The following is a 6,185-nucleotide window of genomic DNA, read 5'->3' on the forward strand; positions in this document are numbered from 1 at the left end:
GTGGGAAGGGAACTGGCTTTTTAAGTCTCCTGGGTGTTGCTTTGATCTGAGGATAAAGGGCTTGCAACAATGGGTGTGTTTGTAGGGGTTTGTGCAACAGTGGTTGGCTGCCTCTCTCTGTACCTTTGTCTTCAGAAACAGCTCATATATAAATGTGTGTAGGGAGGTGGGTGGGGGTGTGCTTCTTTGGAGACCTAGGGCCTCAGGGATAGTGGAAAGGCTTTTTGCTTTTTCGTATGTTGTTTCCAGTTAGATCTCCTTGGGCAATCTGACTTACTCTGATGCTTTCATCTACTCAACACCACTGCTTATATACCTGACCTCTTCTAAATTAGGCACCACCCCTCACTTTGGAAGTAATTAGCCACAGTCCAGTTTGTACATTAGATCTCTCAATACTGGTCTCATTTAGCACTTGCCATTTCTGTCCCTTCAGACTCTATGGTTTCTCCTTTACATCTGCTCTTTTCCCTCGACTGATTTCTATTCCCTTTCAACATACCACATAATGAATGCAACAATATGACCTATCATAACACCATCTTAGAAAGTAATGTTGAGTGATTTCTCAGCAGCTTTCTTACCTGGATGGCAGAAAAAGATGATGTCAGTATGATGTCTGTTAAAGTGCCAGCCAAGCCAGAAAGTAGTCAACTTCTTTTACATTAGCATGAACACATTGTTAGAGACTCTTATCCATCCCATAACTTAGTATTCATTCTTCCTTTTGGTTCTGTCTTTCCATCTTTTTATAAAAGGGGTGTTTTGAAGAAGCCATATTTTGCTTTGAACTAATAAAATATATTTAATAATGATAATCTCTCTATATCTATGCCAGAGATAGCAAATACCAGGAAATGTACCAGACTTTTCCATTTGGTACCCAGAGTGAGCATTAATCATTCAAGACGTTTCTACTAATCGGCCCAGATATATCCTCAAAATTCTCCTTGGTATAGTTCTGTGGGTAACTACTACCAATTTATCATATTTGCCACATAATGGGATACCTCTCTGCTCTCTCCAAATAAGGTGTAGCTAGCCAGGAAGAACTGAGTCTTCCAGAGCCTAGCTTAGTGGTCTAATTAGGGAGAGAAAAAACTTCCCAAAGCCATTATGCATATATTTATAGAAACTAACTCTGGCCTGAACACTCAGCTAAGAATGGTTGAGCAAGTAGATACAGTCCTGCCATCACACAGTGCATAGTTTGATAAACAGCTTTTCCAAACCTTCTAATAAAGTAAGTAGTCAAGAGACTTTTTGTTTGTTTTCTTCTGTTTCACTTTTGTTTTCATTAGACGGGCCATTAAAAACACAAACAAACCCCAAAACAAAAGCTATGAAGCATTGTGTCTTTGGAGTGAAGGCAGGGCAAATCCTAGACTTGGGATTGGGGGTGAGATATGAGAGGAAGTAACTGAAAAGGAAAGTGGCACAGAATCTAGAACAAAGATAGACTCTGGCGGATAGTCATCGTTAATTTTGGTGCGTAGCCTCTAAGCCAATCTTTCCAGGCTCCGTGAATGCCCCATCTTATCATGTTGACCATGTTTCCCCGTGTAGAGACTGAAAGTATTTTCAGTCTTATTTTTCTTGCACTTAAAACACAGTCGTTGTGACCTTTACTCTGTCGATCAGAAGCACTGTCTCTGAATTTAGTCAGAAGTCAGTGACTCTAAGAAGCAGAGGCAGTGCAGAATCCGGATTGATAACATGGTGATGTTGGTGACGGCTCCCTGAAGGCCCAGAGACAGCAGTGGGAACTCTTGTGGCAGCATCCTGTATCAGTAGAGTGAGCTGAGGAGTCTAGTGCCTTGCTATCACATCAGTGAATCTTCAACACAGCAACTAGTGGAATGATTTTGGCCCTTTTTCCTGGCTTCAGCCAGATACACTTTATTTGGTCTTGGATAAACCCAGATCAGTTTCTGAAGCAAGGAGGAACAAAACAAAGAACGATTATCATACAGGCATACTTACTATCAGTCTTTGTTCAGGGTTGCTAAAGGTAGTTTTTCTGAATAATGTAGAGAGAGCTCTGTTTCTGATTCTAATCTTATGCCAAATCATAATCCACAAAAATAGTGAAATTTCTTTTCTTAGCATGATTTTCTTGAGTCTTTTGAATTTTTTCGTAAATAAAATTTGAGGCTAGAGATAAGAGTTTCACAACTAGGCAGAATAAAAGGCCTGTGTCTCTAAAAAGTTTTACCAAAGTTAAAATGTATGGAGGCTTGGGGGCGCCTGGGTGGCTCAGTTGGTTAAGGGTTGGTTAAGCGTCTGACTTCAGCTCAGGTCGTGATTTCGTGGTTCGTGATTTCAAGCCCCACGTCAGGCTCCATGCTGACAGCTCAGAACCTGGAGCCTGCTTCTGATTCCGTCTCCCTCTCTCTCAGTCCCTCCCCCACTCACCCCTGTCTGTCTCTCTCCCTCAAAAAATAATAAACATTAAAAAAATTTTTTAATGTATGGAGGCTTATTTAAAAATAAATACATAATATCTGAATGAGGATTTTTAGTGGGGCATACCTTTTGCCAATCTTGTCAGTTCCAAGGAGAGCTATTCTACAGCTACATCTGAGGATGCATATCATATGTAAACAGAATATAAATGTTCTTCATAAAGTGCTCCAATATTATTCTGTTACTACTGTTATAAAGAAGGTTATATAAGTACTTTCTCTTATTAAGTTAAACATATATTTGACAATGGCAGAGATCTATTTTATTGAGATTCTGTTCTACCCACCTTAAAAGAAAGTCTGGGAAATGTCTAAACTATAGTTACATTTCAGAAATATGCTTAAGATTTCCCAACCCGAAAACATGTCCTTTATTCAACTATTCTCTCTTTCAAGAAACATTGTTTACATATTTATTATGCTCTAGGTGCTATGTGATTTTGCTTTGGTCCTTATACTACGTTCTGTGTTAGTCTGAGATCTCTGAATGGATCCCAGAGCGAAAGCAACTTCGCCACGGGCCATGTGACCTGACAGATGCGATAGTGTTGGAGGTAACAATCGTGGGGGGAAATACGTGAATTTTGTGACAAGACTTAGTGGAAGAGTCATAATGCAAGGCTCGGAGGTTCTGGAGCAAGGCTGGAACAAGGTTCTGGAGAGAAGAATTGTATGCTTGTCAAAACAACTGATATGCTAGTCTGCTGAAATACATTATATTTCACTGTTCAAAAGCAGTTTATTCATTTCCTTTTCAGATATTTGGTTGTTGGTGCATAGCAACACTGCTGATTTTTCTATGTTGACTTTTGTATCCTACAAGTTTCCTGAATTCATTTATTCTAGCAGTTTCTTGGTGGCGTCTTTAGGGATTTTCTATATAAAAAATGTCATTTTCAAATGGAGATAATTTTACTTCTTCCTTTCCAATTTGGATACCTTTTATTTTCTTGACAATTGCTAAGACATCCAGTACTATGCTGGAAGGAAGTGATGAGAGTGGGCATTCTTGCCTTGTTCCATGTATCAGTGTTTTACCATTGAGTATGATGTTAGTTGGGGGTTGTCCTATGTGGATTTTATTGTGTTGAGATAAGTTCCTTCTGTACCTAATTTTTAAGAGTTTACATCATGAAAGTGTGTTGAATTTTTCCAGATGCTTTTTCTGGGTCTATTGAGATGATCAAGTGATTTTTATCCTTTCTGTTAATATGATGTATCACATTTATTTGTGTACATTGAACTGTTCTTGCATCCCGGGAATAAATCCCACTTGATCATGGTGTTTGATCCTTTCAATGGACTACTGAATTTGGTTTGCTAATATTTTCTTAAGGAAGTCTGCATCCATGTTCATCACGGATTTTTTTTTTTTTTTTTTTTGTGGTGTCCTTTTCTGGCTTTGATGTCAGGGTGATAATGACTTCATAAAATGAGTTTGGAAGTGTTTCTTCTTGTTGTTTGGAAGAGCGTAAGAAGGATTGGTATTAATTCTTCTGTAAATGTTTGGTGGAATTCACCAGTGAATTGGTTCATTGCAACATTATTCACAATAGCTAAGATGTAGAAGCAACCTAAGTATGCAGTGACAGATAAATGGATAAAGAAAATGTGGTATATAATACAATGGGTATTATTCAATCTTGAAAAAGAAGGAAATCCTTCTTTTACATGGATAAACCTGAAGGGCATTATGTTAAGTGATGTAAGTCAGACACAGAACAAATACAACATGATGTCACTTATTTGAGGAATCTAAAATAGATACAGGGCACCTGGGTGGCTCAGTCGGTTAAACGTCAGGCTCTTGATTTCAGCTTGGGTGATGATCTCACAGTTCACTGGATTGAGCCCAACATCGGGCTTTGTACTGTTAGTGCAAAGCTTGCTTGGGATTCTCCCTCTCCGTCTCTCTCTGTGCCTCCCCCCACCCCCCACTGCCACTTGCTTGTGCTCTGTCTCTCTCTCTCAAAATAAATTTTAAAAACATAAAAAAAATAGACATAGAAGCAGAGAGTAAACTGGTATTTGCCAAGGGCTGGTGGAGGGGGAGGAAGGGAGGTAGTAGTCAAAGGGTACAGAGATTTAGGTATGAAAGATGAATGAGTCCTAGAGATTACTGTGCAGCATAGAGCCTATAGTTACCAATAGTATATTGTGCACTTAAAAATTTACTAAGAGGGCAGATATTATGTTAAGTATCAATGATATAATAATAATAATAAATAATAATAATAATAAATAGGACAAAAGGAAACTTGGGTATCAGGGGTATGTTTATGGCGTAGACTGTGGTGATGGCCTCTTGAATGAATGTATACTTATCTCCAAACTAACCAAGGTGTATACATTGAGTATATACAATTTTTCATATTTATTCCTACTTCAGTAAAGTGGTTTAAAAGATTAAAAACCAATGTTTCATTTTCACTAAAAAACCTCATAAAATAAGAAAATAAAAAGTACTAATAAGCACTAACGAAGGAATGATCCAAACCACGTTCAAATACTACAGTGCCCCTTTGACACTTTGAACCACTGTCAGTAGAGGATGCTGTTGCATCTTTTATAAAATGTTCTTTCAAAGAAAGCTTTCCAGGGCTGTGACCCTCTAGGAAGAGCAGGAAGGGAAAATGAAAGTGAGTTGCAGAGATGGGGACTGCCTGGTGAAAATGATTCATGCAATTTGACTTCCTGCTGAGCAAAACAGCAAGGACTGAAAAAGCCATGAAAACACTAGGGAAATTATAAGCAGATGGAGGTTTTGCTGCCAAAACTGTCCTGAGAATAATACTCAAAGGTGATTTTAAAGACAAGGAGACTATATAATTGAGGTACTTGCACACTGCCATCTCCTTCAATAGATGATGTAGTCATCATAAGAGTTGACCATTTCTGGTTTTCTGGAAGCTTGGTCATAATTAAACAAAGTTGTTCCAACATGGGTTAGGACAACTTTTTATTTGCTCCACTGCCTTTTGACTTTGGGGGAAGATCAAGTGTGTTTATTATAGTTTGCAGCATTTTGTCTATTGGCCAAGATTATATATTTCTTTCACTTATGCATGAAGAAGTGTCTTGGGATATGTTTGCAAAAAAATAATAGCAGTCATCAACATGGGCATTTGAATAGGGCTGGAAGACCCTCAGGATGGCACAATTATGATTGTAAGGTATGTAAGAGCAAGGTACCTACTGGCCGGGACTGAATACCGGTTCTACCCTTATCTAGCTTGTTATGTGAATTTGAACAAGTTTCTTCACCTCTCAGAATCTCTATTTGTTTGTAAATTATTCACCATAATGGCTTACATGGAGTAGACTCTCGTTATGTGCTAGCTATTATTTATAAATTGTTTTTGTTGCCTCATTTGATTTTCATAACAGTTACAAAGTGGGTGGAGAAAGTATGTTTGCCCCCACTTTAAAGATGAAGAAAGGTAGTTCAGAGAGCTTGAATTGCATGCTGACATTTCCACACCTAATAAGGAAGAGTAAGATTCCAACCCAGGTTTGTCTGGAGTCAAAAGCCGTGCTTTTTTTTTTTTTTTTTTAATCATCTATCTCAGTGCTTCTGGTGTAATCATTGATGGGCAGGAAGATCATCTGCGGATCCTGGGGAAATGCAGCTTCCAAATTAGTGGGGCTCCAGTGGGGCCTGAGGTCTGCATTTCAACCCCTTTCTGAAGTGACCAGCAAGCCAGCAGCATCTCGTAAGAG

Source organism: Puma concolor, chromosome B4, assembly GCF_028749965.1.
Source record: "Puma concolor isolate L17-30 chromosome B4, mPumCon1.1.hap2, whole genome shotgun sequence".
Lineage (NCBI taxonomy): Eukaryota > Metazoa > Chordata > Mammalia > Carnivora > Felidae > Puma > Puma concolor.